Raw genomic sequence first — 14850 nt, forward strand, 5'->3', positions numbered from 1 at the left:
AAAAAGCCATTATCATTGTGCAAATTAGATATTTTCTTTTTTTTGGTGAGGATGGATTTTTGCACACTGCCAGAATGTTGGGTGCCAAAGCATTATTAAAGACTGTAGCAGCAGCTGCCACCACCACAGACAAATAAATGTTGCATGCAAAGACATAAAATGTTCTGGATTGAAGTCTTCCACTGGCAGGACTGATTTCCAAATTCGTCAAGGAAAACATACAGTATCTCGAGGAATTGCAACGCTCCAGCTAACAATAACCTGTGGCAATGCTGCCCACTGGACAGAAAACAAACAATGTCATTTGATTTTGGCCGGCTGTGATAAGACACAAGCAGTGTGTAATGCCTGCCCTGGACAGTCTTCCAACAGATCTATAAATGTTATTACTGCTCAAGATAAAGCAATGTCAATAAAAGGGGACAGATGTGGCGTTCTAATTATGTGTCAGCTTTGTTCCACAGCCTGGTTTTCATGACAGACCTCACCTTTCGCTGCAGCACACCTGACAGCCTAAATCTGCAGACTTTTCACTGTTATCCTGATTTATCGGTTCTCCTGCAAGAGACAGTGAAGCACTAACAAGCTAAGCCTGTAAGGAAAATCCTGAAAAATCACTGTCCCTTTTCAGTAACGCTTACCTCTTAGTTGTAGTGCAACTCAATAAATGCAATATTGTGTAATAGTATGATGAATCTATAAGGAGATGTGACCATTTATTCATTCATACATCAATTCTGTTTCCTCTTGTAAGCACCAAAGAGAGCAGGCTGGCATTAAACACATTATGAATTATGGTATTGTCATAATATTCACATGTACTAGTGTAAGCCAGATGTCAAAAGGTGAGGTTTTAACTGTCGATGTATCTTGCCCATCCATAAAAAGAAACATTTGTATATCCATTATAACAGCGTGTATAATGTGTTTAAGTATTTGTTTTTAATGGGGTTTTAAATTGCTGACAGTGCCAAATTAAGAACCTTCAGTAATGTGCTCTCCGAATAAGGTTTTCAGAATTTTAGTTAATGTAATAAAGCTATAGTGTGGTCAGGAGTAAGTAAAAAAAAACAAAAAAAGCTGTCAGGATTATTATTCCATCTCTGTTGAGATGTTCTGCTGCAGAGGCATTCAGAAGTTGTCAGTGATGGGAAGATTATAGTCGTTGTACAAGGATGACATCTTTGACAAGTCTGAAGTGATGCGTTTGTCAAAACACATCTCATAAATATTCACAAAGGAGCTAATCTCTCTTGAAAGCTACTCAGCTACGAGGTAGGAAGTCCAACAAAGAGCAATTTTATGGAAGAGCTAGTACAAAATAATTATATAAATGTACTAATATTTTGGAGTAAAAATAATGATTTTGATTTCATATTTGGAATGTAAACTGTATTTTTGGCGAGCAGATAAGCATCTTAAACTATTGAATGACACTGCTAATTTATAGACTAACCCTGCATTATTTTCCCCCATATAACTAAAAATACTTAAATTTCTAAATCAAATGCTACATTGTCAATGAAATCTCATCTAAATGAAACATAAATGGTAATTGGACTTCAGCTTTCATAGCGCTTTTCTGGCCTTCTGAGTACTCAAAGTGCTTTTACATCGTATGTCAAATTCACCCATTCACACCACATTCACATAGTAACACATTATTCATTTAAAACAACAAAAATGTCAAGAGGTCTGGAGCCACCTCCCGTTTCAAGTGATTGAATCAAAGCTAAATTTCACTATAGCATTGTCAGTATTACGTAGCACGACCTCTGTGCCGTCTCGAAAATGGTGTGACATGAGCATAATGTAACTCCAGAGAGGTCCTCCATCACTATATGTCTGCAGATTAATGGCTGCAAATGTCACAGGGAATAAGGTCACGCGCCAAGAGACCTGGCTATGAAGAGACATCTGAGCACTTCCATGTCTGAATCTCAGCTCCACGGTCCGCTGAGAAACCAAATGTGCTGCTGTCAAGCCCTGGCTTGCAAACACACATAAGCACACAAACACACTTAGCAGCAGCATAGTGTGGCCTCTTTGATGAGGGAGGACAGAGACAGGGTACATTCTTACATGGAACATTAGCCATGATTAGAAACCATTTCCTGAAATGCCTCCGTCACCTCGATGGCACAGCATTAGAGCCAAGGTAGCACAGACAGCAAGTACATCCCACTCTACAAACGTAATGCAACAAAATTCTAACTTTGAATAAGATGTCAAACTCAGACATCTACCTCATTTAACCCAGGCACCTGCAATATATGACTACTTTCCTTATTTAAAGAGGGAATTTAAATACCCTGGACATAGATGGGTAAAAATGCTAAGTCGAGGCATTTAACCATTATCCAGCTTTCTGCAGGTGGAGACAAAAAACAAGTAGGAAATGTTTCTGTCATTCCACTTCTTTCAGTATTTCCTAGTGCATTGGACTTTAAACTGTAACTTTTGTATCTGTATAAGATGATTGAGGAGAATCTGTATTTTGAAGAACAGGGAAATAAAAGGCATGACTGGGGTCAGAATAGTTCACACACAGCAGGTAGGCAGAATCATGGTCCTCATAAGTGCTTCATAATAGCTGATTTACTAATTAGCATGCTAATAAGCAACTAGTAAATGGTGAATAATGTAACCTTAATTTAAACTGTATTTGTTTCATTTAACCTTGTTCTTTCTGCTTCATTTCTTCCCCCATTTCAAGGTTTCTCTGCCAAAGCTGCTCTCACTGGGCCACTTTGCAGTCTTGAAAATCTGAATATAGACATTTTATTTTAAAGCTTCTGTACTTTAAAGACAATTTAAGCTCCTGTGAGTATGCTTCAGTTTGTTTCAATTTGTACAAAGTGTTTTTTTCTTATCCTGTTGCTAATTGTGTTTTGGTCATGTAAGTAATGTTCTTAAACAATAAATATACTGCTATCTTTTAACTGCCAAAGGTAACTCAATAATAATCTTTGAGGGGAACAAAAAGGCTGGGCAGTGTGCTGTTAATCATTTTAGACGCCACAATGATATGTTCATGCTTCATACATGCAGGATGTTTTTAACTGATGCAATCTAACCCACACAGCAAGATCATATAATAACCTTACATCACTGTAAACAAAAGAAAAGAAAAAAGTGAGGGTCATAGTGTTTGTCCTCCAACATTTCACACTTAAATTGGAGTGTGTGTCCATGAAGCTTATAGCTAAGTAAAAGTAATGCAAACTGCCAAGATAATAACAAAGTGTGTTTTGTAGTGGAACAAGGGCAGCAATATCCTGTGTTTGATTTGGCTCCACACAGGGGCCACGGCATCAAAGTAAGGTTTAGAAGAGAGGGGAACAAATTCAGTGTAGCTTAAAAGTCTGAAAGTCAGCCTGAACTCTTTCACATTGATTAAAATTCACTTTCCTCTAAAACCAATGTCGAAGACTCTACGCCACCTGCCTCTTGCCCTTATGGTGTGTCACCAGGGACATCCCACAACAAGCTTCAATGTCAGCTTCTATCGGTTTCTTTCAGAGAGGGGCATGATACTGTACAGATGGATGGAGACAAGGATTACTTAAACCTGGGGAACTGTGTTCAGTCGACATGAGCAATTATTATTTTTATTTTTTTTTGACTACAAATTCAAGGAATTACCCCATGTTAAAGCACATCACATGTGGCTTAATGGTTCTTTGCATAATGATGTGACACACATCAAATTCTACATTTTATATTCAAATTATCCTCTGAAATGAAGTGTTTAAGGGCTATTATATCAACTGAATTCAATTAATTACAATATTTAGTCTCATGTATTTGATTTTTAATAATTAAGCTAATGTCCCGTTTATCCAATATGTATTCTTCCAACCCATAGCTGCTATTGTGCAATGTTGCCAAAGCGGGAGCACCAGCTTTATCAATAGTCCCTCTTTGATTGAATTCCAGCCTCAACAACCTGCAACAAATCAGCATCTGCAGACACCCGCTAAGCAAGAGCATAATCATGTTTGGACTGAGAAAATCAAATTCTCAGTCAATTATCTTGGCTTCAATGGAACTGATAATGGTTACTCTTAAGCTGTAAATTGGCACAGTTTAAATGTAAACACGATATTTCACACTGAATGTGTTGGCGGAGGATCAGGTTCCCATTTTTTGGTCCAAGGCCACTTTTTTCATTGGTGTGCGACGATGTGGGTGGGCGACAGGGTGCTGGTGCTCAAAGGGATCTTGGACTACATTAACATTATCAGTTAATCCCATCATAGTAGCAGAGCAGTAAACCAGATGCTGTGGCGAAGCCCCAGCTAGCATTGCCGCTGGCATGCTTCACACATCCACATCTCAAAGGCAATGTCACAGCTGAACTGAAGATGATACGATGTCTTTCCAGTCAGTCAAGGTTGACAATATTATGAAGTAAGACACCTACACAGTCTTAAAATACAAGGCCCTCGCTAACATGTAGCAGTAAAAACGATTCTGTGACAGTTTTCTGAGATTAAAAACTACTGGCATTTCTGCACTTAAAATTAAAAGCTCATATCTGCACTGTGAGGTCACTCACAATGAAACACTGATGGACTGCCTCTGTGTTTCTGACATAATGTTGCCCCATATATGAACAGTTTCTGCGTAACTTATTCATAATTGAGAGACCTTAATCAATACCAATGACTGATTCATAGAATCAATATAACACCATGTTGTTGAAATTCCTACCTTTTAAACATGAAGTATATTAACGGGCTGGTGCAATATTTCTGACTCAGGAAAGACAAAATACTTCACTGTAACAAACAAAGGAAATTATTTTCCTGGGATGGCTTTGGCTCAGTTGGTACAATCGCGACTCTCAACCTGAAGGTCAAGGGTTTGATCCTCAGCTCCTGCAGCAACATGTCCAATTGTTGTTGTTGAGCAAAAAAAATCAACCCCAAAGTGCTCCGCTGCTTTGTCGGCGGTGTATGAATTTTAATGAATGGGATTAGTTACTTCTGATGGTCTCACTACATAGCGACCTCTGCCATCAGTGTGTAAATGGGTGTCGTTGTGACATGGGGTGTAAAAGCACTTCGAGTCAAGACTAGAAAAGTGCAATTTAAGCTCAAGTACCTTCGTAGTACCCTACTCTTAAGTACTCATACCTTGTTCATACCTTGCTTTTTTTAGTTATTCAGTTAAAATGAAGAAGAAACAAGAAAAACTAAAATGATTTTATTCAAACTGACATTTTTTCTACATAGCTAAATATGATGTCACATTACTATTACTTCTGCTGACCTGCAAGGACTGCTGTTAAGTGAGAATAATAATCAGTGTGATACACAGACAGTATAGTATATAGCTTAACAAATGTGCAACACAAAATGCAGAAGACTTTCTTTATTGTCATTCAAAATTGAACTTCACATTGCAGGAAAGAACAAAATGTTATGTTTTGGCTCATAGAGCAGGATAAAAACAGCAGCAAGTGATCACGATCCTCTGCAGCCACAGCCGAGCAACCACCATCTTGGTCTCACTGTTTTACATTTTAAACTTTGTCATGGTGAATGTTCAACCTGTTAGTTTAATAATAATAATTCTTAAAAAATAATAATTTAAAAAAACAATAGCAGTTTAAAAAAGCTTCAAATAATGTTCAAGCATGAAATAATAAAAAAAAGAGACAATATCAAGGACAATTTTAGCTCTTTCATACCAAACCCACGCCTTTCTCTAACCTATGTTGCTTGGATCTAGCAAGTATGACCTCTTTCAAGACGTGCAATATGCTGTTCAGCACAGTATGCTGGCAGAAAGCCCTCAGGGAACTTTTCACCTTACAGGTTGTAGATCAGTGTTTACTGTATGGACATTGTGGCAAATGCAATAAAACCAAAATAAACGGATGGAATAGGCCAAAAGAAGAAGAAAATAAGTCAGGGACAAAGCAAGAGTCTGCATTACAATGTATTTCAAACCAAAGTCTTACATCATGCTGCTTTTAGAAATAGTCCGATTTCTGTCTCTTGTACAATTTGATAAGGTGTAGGACCTACAGTAATGTAGCCATACAAATATTGGTTCACTTTAATGAATAAACAAATCATTTACTTCGCATATAACGCATATTACTCACTTATTTCCTGAAGCAGCAAATGCTCAAAGCCACAAACAACCACATTTGTTACTGTTACCATTAGTTTTACCAGAAATAATGAGGCTCATGTCAGCTAGGAAAGATAACCATTTGACTCATCCGTCAATAATATAGCCCGAGGATCACTCACATGTTTTTCTTGCCATGCTGCTCTGAACGAATCTTATTGATTCTCTCAAATGTCCAACTTCAACAAATGACCTGACCAATGTAGAAGTACCTTTAAACAAAGGCAGTGTTACATCCAGCAAAGCATCTGTACACAAGAGATGTTTAGTATTACAGTGACCCAGGCCCTGATCCTCTTCTCAGCAGGGGATGGTGTTTTGTGCTCTTCATAGAAATGTAGATAACTGCTTGGCTTGAAAGCACAAAACACTACCCTTATTCAAAGGAATGTGAAAAGTTCAGATTGTTCATGCTAGCAGCAGGGTTTTGCATGATATTGTTTGTTGCTATCTCTGCTGCACATACTGCACTGATCTATGACCATGTTGAATGTGGAAGTTGAAGTCTCCTGCTGCTCCGGGCTGATTGAAATGGTTCACATGCTTAATGTTTCAACCCTCTCTTTCTCTATTCCTCTCTCGCTTCCTCTCTCCCTTCTCAGATTTTTTTTTCAGCTTGAACCGCTTCATTCAAGCTGTTCTGATGCCCTTCTACAGAGATTTTATGAGATCAACAGTTTATTACACATCCTTTGGAATTATGATTTCTTACAGAAAGGACAGGACTCTACTGAACTTGTACACTTTCATGGGCTGGTTTTAGCATAATTCACACATTTCTTTTGCAATAAAAATAACAACATAATAAAAATAGAAATTGTTCTGATATATCACCTCCTCTGATGGTCCGCCCATGGGCTGTAAGCATGTTTTTTCATCATCACAGTCACTTAAACATCTGCTGGTTTGTGCATACCACTCATAGTATATAGTACATAACTAAGAAAGCTACGATGTATTGTGATAGTGGCCATGTAAATCATTGAAGATCCAACCATCACACTCAGAATCGTTTTTTATCAGCCACAATCTACACATCTGTCAGACCACGAACAGACAGACAAGTCTTTCTACATTTTTTTTATTTGGGACAATTACTACTATAAAAACTATCCTGCTGCATCAGTAAGAGTCCTCACCATCTAAGGGGAGTAAAAGATTAAATCCAAACACATTACATCCACAGATTGCTTCAAACTGTCCACCGTTGTTCAACTGTTTCTCCATATCAACTCTTGAAATCGGTCCTTTCGATTAACACCTGATTTGACTAATCAGGACCTTCCGTACACTGTTCCTAGTCTATTACTGTATATCCAATGAGAGCCTGAGAAGAAATAGCGATTTCTTTCTCAGAGTCGGAAGCAAATGAGATCAGCTAACTTCTGATAATAATGTATTCAACCAATATCCACGTTAAAATTAAAAACCCATGGTAAAAGTTTAAAATAATTAAAGTGATGATAATGCACCAAAATTGGCCACTCAGACACACATGGATGATAACACCGTGTATGACTGGTCAAGGTATTAGTTTATTTGACTCATCCATCCACCCCAACCACATGCTAATGCTAACAATGTTGATAAGCAATACTTTGACTTCCTTGTGTGCTTTCTCATGTTTAAACTGCAACTCTTTCATTGCCCAGCTACCAGCAGAAGCAGAACTATTTTCACCAAGAAAGTTCTGGAGGATCATCTGGAGGCTACTCAATATTTCAAGCAGAAAAAAACATAGGAACCAATTAGCTTTGAAGAACATCAAGATGCTAACTTTAACGATGAAGATGTTTTCATCAGGAGACTAAAACAAATCAAAAGTAGCGTGGATGTGCTATAGATATTTGTCCGCTTGCCAGAGAAGTGGCTTTCAATGTCTGCTATAGGCGCTCCTTGTTGGTTGTAAAACAAGCGACTGTGGGCTGTGAACACATTACCTAGAAAAAAAAAACATAATTTTGCAAAAAATCTGGGGCACTGAAACATACCCTTCCTTCTAATGAAAAAAGTAAGAAAAATAGAAAACTAAAAAATTGTGTGAGCAGTCAAAGGGTTTCATAAGCCTGCTATTGTTTATTGTTCCCCTGTGTGACTCACACAAACACAGGTGTTTCCACTTAGACCACTAATTAGACTTCTGCTGAGAGGACGGGCGATTCTGGGATTAAGTGAGGTCCTGAACAAGAAAGTATAGTGTCATCTTTCTCTTTGATGTGTAATAAGGAGTAAGCAAAATGTCAAAAACAGCTTCTTGCCATGGCTGAACCTGCACATATACCGTAAATTCCGTACTATTGAGCGCACCTGGATATAAGCCGCACCGGCTACAAATAAGTAAATAAATGTATTTGTACATATATAAGCCGCACTTGATTATAAGCCGCAGGTGTCCACGCTATAACAAGAGCTATTTACACAGACGTAGGCTACCGGTAACATCCGCAAATACTGTAGCGTCTGTACGGACGTTAAAGGACGACGAGAGCGTTCAAATAATAACTTTTAATAACCCGATCACTGTCGGCCGTGACCACGCCGTTTACAGCAGAGAGCAACACATAACTTGCCGTAACATTCCAACTCTCTCCCCCAGCGTTCTCTCATACAGCCACTCAACACGTTCTCGCTGGTGCATTCACTGACTCTCCACATAATCGGAATTATGAACACATTATCAACTACTGACTTTACAACATGAACCGTTACAATACGAAGCCTAGCCGACGGTGTCTGTAACACGGCTGATGAAAAAGATGACCGTAATATATTTCACAAGAAAAAGTCCATCCATTCACTGCCTCAGAATGACTTCATTACTCACTTCCTCAGTCTCTGTTGTCGCTGTCAGTGTCATCTTAACGTGCAGCAGCTCTGTTAGCTTCTTTGACAGCCAGGTCGATCGCCTTTAACTTGAAAGCTGCATCATATGTATTTCTCCGTGTGTTTTCCATGATGAGGGTGCGTGCATGAAGCGCAAAATGACTGATATTAAGATCCGACGTGACGAAGTCAAATGTTTTTGCGGCAGAAGCTCATTGTCCCCCATAAAAAAATCCATGCATTAGCCGCATCGGAGTAGAAGCCGCAGTGCTCGAAGTGTGAGAAAAAAGTAGCGGCTTATAGTCCGGAATTTACGGTACTCAACACAGTATGCACTTTGACAACGACATGAGCCTCTTGCTTATATGTAACATAACTCATGCTAAATTATAACCCCTTTGTATATTATAGTAAATGCTCTGTATCAGTCTGTAGGTTGAATCTTGTGTACTGAATTGTATTTTCTGTCATACAATGTTTTTGTTTTTTTTAACAGGTTTACTGTTAAATTTTAGCATGTTGCATAATTTAATGAAATTTTTGACAGCTAAATGTTTGTGGCTTTTTTGTGCAGATGCATATTAATCTGTATTTAACTACCTCTTACCTATTTTAATATTACAGCAAAAAACTGTCATTACATGTAAACCATTTTAAGTGAAAATTTCAGAAACGCAACTTGATAACTGACAATATAGATACTCTGTATATCAGTAGACATGGCTGCTCATGCAATTCAAACAGCACATTCCTGATGGGCAAATCTCTCTTTGCAACTGTTAATAATAAGATAATATATTTATTTTGTACTATCACATCTATAAGAAGCAGATGGGCATTTTTCTCAGTTTTTTTTAAGTTTTAGAGTACTTTGATTCTTACATTCAGAATATGCCACACCTGAAGTGGTAGTGTTACTGGTATTGCTGCACTTACAAAGATGCCATTCTTGTGTTTTCTATGTATTAAACGTGACCACAGCAATGTACTGTGTGCAGTACATTCTGTATATTAATGATGACATGCCACATTTACCGGTAAGTAAATCTCACAATGTATTTTCCTTTACGTATCATTTTCAATCCAATCAGTTGTTAAATTGTCTTTTTCAACGTTTAGAGTTGCACTCTTTCTACATAAAGTCCTTTTTCTGAGGAGGCACTTGTACTCTGGCGAGGTTATATCTTGCTGTCAGTATCATATTCATTTTCTAACTCCTTAAAGCTTCCACTAAAGACATTAGACATATTCAACAATTAAAAGACCTGAGACTACTAGACTACAACACACGTTGCCTATCATTGAACAGCTGTTAAAAAGACACTTGAAGACATTCCCTTTTCAAGTTAAACTTTTCTCTGTGAGTAAGAACACAAATCAATATTTAATGCCACAAAAGGGCAATCCCATTTTCTTATCCTACCAATTGGTATAAAAACAAGGTTGCATTGCTTTGGCTGCTGTTCCAGATGCAGACAGAGAAAAGCAAAACAGGGATAAGCTTTAAGCTGTGGCTCTGCACTCCAGAAAGTCATTAGGTCAGAGAAGTGTGGAGGATGGTTGATGAGGGGCCTTTAATAATGAAGAGCTTGTGTTCCACCGGGAAACACCGCCTGGAGCAGACATTCACACCGAGACGGCTATGGAAATGAAAGATCCTGAGATGCACAGAGGTCCCACAATGCTTTTGAAAGAAATCGGCAGGCTAAAAAACGGCTTGAAATGATAGATGTGTGATTCAGTAGACACAATTTTAAAACTAAAGATTCCTCAGAGATAGCTGTGAAGGATCAAATAAAAGTATTAATTACTAAAGAAGCAAAACAACAAGAACCTTTAGGCTGAAAAATATTGCAACTGAATACTTTTGTTTTCTTTCTCCTTGTTTGTGGACCTGTCTTTTTGTTAGAACTCAATTTGTTTTCACGTGTGCATCATTTAGAAAGTCTATAAAGTCACCAAAAGGTCCTCACTGCTCTGAAAACACAGAGCTGCAATCTAAATGTTTTAGAATAAAAAAATTTGTTGAACGTAATTTTAGCGTGACCTTGGTACGTTTTTTGTCAGAATCAGAAGAATTCACTATTGAAAGGTTTTAAAAGAGAGGGAATTTATCATTAGGTATTATTTAAAAGTATATATAAACTCATTCAGGCAAAAACTCAGGGTAAGTGGGGGTTCACAAAGAATGGATTACATGGATTACAATGGACTCCATTGAAAGTGTATTCATCAACTGCAGCTGCTATATCTCCTCTATCTCTATGTTCAAGTCACAAAGCATATTGGGATTTTAATTATATTTAAGCACACAATTGGCAAGGTCGTTGTGTTCAGTGCAGTTTACATTGCGTCTGATTGTGGGGGATCTCCTCTCTCTTCTGCACGGAGCTGGGCTGTGTGCATTTGATGGAGCTCAATGTCTATCCACATACAGTAGATATTGACCTAGGAGATGATTTGTCACTAGTGTAGTGTGAAATCAAATCTTAACTGATGTATAAAAGGTGAAAGTTACATGGTGAAACCTTCAACGTTTATAATGAAGTCTCTTCCCTGGACCAGCTGATCCAGATATATGCACACAGCCGCCAACTGTCCCTACAAATGTGGACAAAGACTGGTTCAACCACTCACAGGCCCATACTGATATTTCCCATTTTTAAATGTCGTCCTGATCAGCAGAATGTTTGTGTGTCACATCAATTATAAATACTGTGGAACATTTGTCACCTTCTCACAGCACAGTGAATTTAAATAACTCTTAACTGCGAGTAGCTATTTATGCTGCCATTTGTAGATTTGTTTTATTTTTTGGTTACATGGTGTAGATCTTATTTGGATAGAAATGTCAAAATTGTGCCTAATTTTGCCATTCACAGTAAATTTGTGCAAAGAGCACCTAAATGCAGACGCACATTTTTGCACCACATTTTTACAATCACATTGAAGCCTTAGCGTGTGCTTTGGGAATGGGCAACAGTCTTTATGATCCATTTGAATAGGTGTAGTGCATGCAATCCTTTTTAGAATCAGGCCATCAATGTTTATCTTATTTAATTAGCATCAGTTTCTGTCTGTGCCCCTGACTTTTCCTCTTTCATAGAACAACCACAACTGTTTCCACTATCAGGTAAAAAAAAAAAAAAAAAAAAAAAGAATAAAAATGCTTTGCCATGTTAAGTAGGCATGTAATCAGTCCTGCAGACTAACTGGCTGTTGCTATCTCTTCTGAGATCCTGCCACGTTTGCAGTGATTCCCCATTGAGATCTGTGAACCAAGATAAACTACAAAAGAAAAGTTCAACATGCAGAAGCTTCCTGCTATTCAGCACATGGATATGCTGGATGCACTCCCCAACTCTAGAGTCCAAGGCTTTGAATGAAAGTCCAAATTTAGGCCTTGGTAACATTAGACAAGAAGAGCCACAGCTCCACTGGCTATTGCACACGTGGCACATTGTAAATTCTAAGACAGCCGTAGTGCAGAACCCAATTCATGTGTCAGTGTAAGCAACAGGGTTTGACTATCAGATGACACATTCATAAGCTCCTTTCATACTCGAGCTGAAATGTGCTAGATGCATTTTTTTTTAGCAATAGGTAAGCAACATCATTCATATTCCCTTCAGTTTCATATCTACAACAATAAAAGCAGTGATTTATCAAAGCCTTAAGATCTGCATAGGGCGCTGTTATATTAACATTACCTTTTTTTTCACCAAGGAAGCCCTGATCCCACGTCTTCACTAGGATATATTCCCTCAGGTTATTGCCTGTACTGAGCAGTGATCCGAGACCAAAGATCTTTTTTTTTTTTCAGACCTTGATATATGGAACTGATATGGTTTATGTATAAGATAACAAGAGGGTCTAACTGCAAATCCCTTGTGACTGTTTAGTGCCCCTATAGAAAATGTAAAAAGCCAGTATTTAAAGCAATGACTCCTTTGGGAAAATATATATCTGTCCATGAAATGAGATACTACTGCAAAGAGCTGATAAGCTTAGACTGGGACTGCATGTCAATTCATTTTTATTTTTTTTTAATCAGACTTAAAGGTAGAATGTATGACATTTTACACATAAATACAGCAGGAATCAGCTTTATCCTGTCTCTCTGGGTCATGACTGTCTACAATGAGTAAGAAGCATTGGTCCCGCCAGCTGTAGGCTGCTGTTGTTGGCTGAGCTTTTAATAGGACGGGACAGTTTAGATCGCCATCACTCCACATCAACTTATGTGCCATATGAAGCTATAAGTTAACCAAAGTGTGTAACAGTAACCTGCTAACACAACACTGCAGGCCACAGGCAGCTCGAGCAATGGACAGTTTTGTCCACAGCTTGCGCTTCATGGTGCTTAATCATGGTGCAATTGAATTGATAACACCTTTGTGCAAACACAAGTGGAGAGGCTTTGGAGTTGTGTTTCTGGATGAGTGTGGACTCTTTAGAATAGCTGTGTCACCAAACAGGAGTTTGTTTTGGTAATGCTGGTGCTTAAGGGCAACATCTACAGGATCAAAATGTTGCACAGTCTTCCTTTAAGAAACCAGATGTATAAATGAACTTTATAGATGTGTGTAAGTGTTGCTTTGCTTTTTTTCCCTTTTCTCTTTGTTTACTAAAGCTAGCTGTTAATCCATGTGTTCAGTGTTTGCGCTTAGCTAAATATTTTGTGCCAGGGGCTACTAATCACTGGATATGTTTGTTTTTTGTTGTTGTTTTTTTTAAAATGTTAAAACATTAACGATCATCGTCTATCATTGATGGATACACTATATGCCCCTCTGGAAAATATGTAGTTTTCTTCCTAATGCCGGCGAATCCAGCAGAAAGCATTTGATGACTTTCAGGCTCGACTTCCTTTTGCAGCATTTACATTGTAGATCTGCTGGAAGAATAGCTTCTCTATGCTGAAGTTAATGGAGATCCAAATAAACAGAAACAGACCTAGATGCCATTATTTCTTAATCCATAAAATCTATAGTACTCGTTCATCTGTGGAGTCTCTGTTCAACAGTGAACTTTAAGTTTTACAGCAGCTTCATTTTGGCTCACACACTTGAGTGTCTTACCTGAGGACACATTGGACACGTTGCTGCAGGAGCTGGAGATCAAACCCTGGTCTCACTACATGGCAACCTCTGCCATCAGTGTGTGAATGGGTAGGTGTGACATGTGGTGTAAAAGCTCTTTGAGTAGTCAGAAGATTAGAAAAGCGCTATGAAAGCTTCAGTCTATTTACCATTAAGTCTTCTGTTTTTTGGGGGGGGGTTTGCTGTCAACACTGATGCATACACCATATCCCTCCCCAGTGCAGTGATGTTCAAGAGGCTTTTTCACCTTCAAATGCTACTCTCTGTGTAAACTTGAATTGAAAACCATGCAGTAGAAAATGAAAACCCAAATATGAATGCAGAGATTGTTATGAACAAGGACACATTTAAGATTGTTTTGGCTGACTCACATATTCAGTACTCAAAATAGAGTAAACAGTAGAAGAAGGACAAGGCTGCACGGCAATGCATTCTGGTACATCAGTTGGAGACCTCAACTTGGTTGTTGTCAAGTCGAAGTTCAAATGAGGCAAAGACATCACCCAAGGGCCACCTTTGGGATACTGTAAGTGCAGCGATAAGCGGCATGTCCTGTGTGAGGTGTGTCTCGGGGAGACAGATGCTGGAACCTGACCTCTGATAACTGTGTCAGGAAACTTGGCTTGACGGCAGGGAGCGAGAGAGCGAGAGAGAGAGCGAGAGCGAGAGAGAAAACTGGTGCATTCACAACACACAAGCTGCCCAGAAATATCTCAACAGACTTCATTTCTGGATTGTAGCTACTACATCAAAGACTTCAGAGGGCTGATATGCATGT

General features: G+C 38.5%; 1 protein-coding gene across 2 annotated transcripts in view; it reads right to left on the minus strand.

The window, feature by feature from the left end:
- The window catches only part of lrp1bb (low density lipoprotein receptor-related protein 1Bb), a 276595-nt gene that overhangs the window by 247357 nt on the left and 14388 nt on the right, over positions 1 to 14850 (minus strand). The window lies entirely within an intron of this gene.

This window comes from Symphodus melops (genome assembly GCF_947650265.1).
Source record: "Symphodus melops genome assembly, chromosome: 12".
Classification (NCBI taxonomy): domain Eukaryota; kingdom Metazoa; phylum Chordata; class Actinopteri; order Labriformes; family Labridae; genus Symphodus; species Symphodus melops.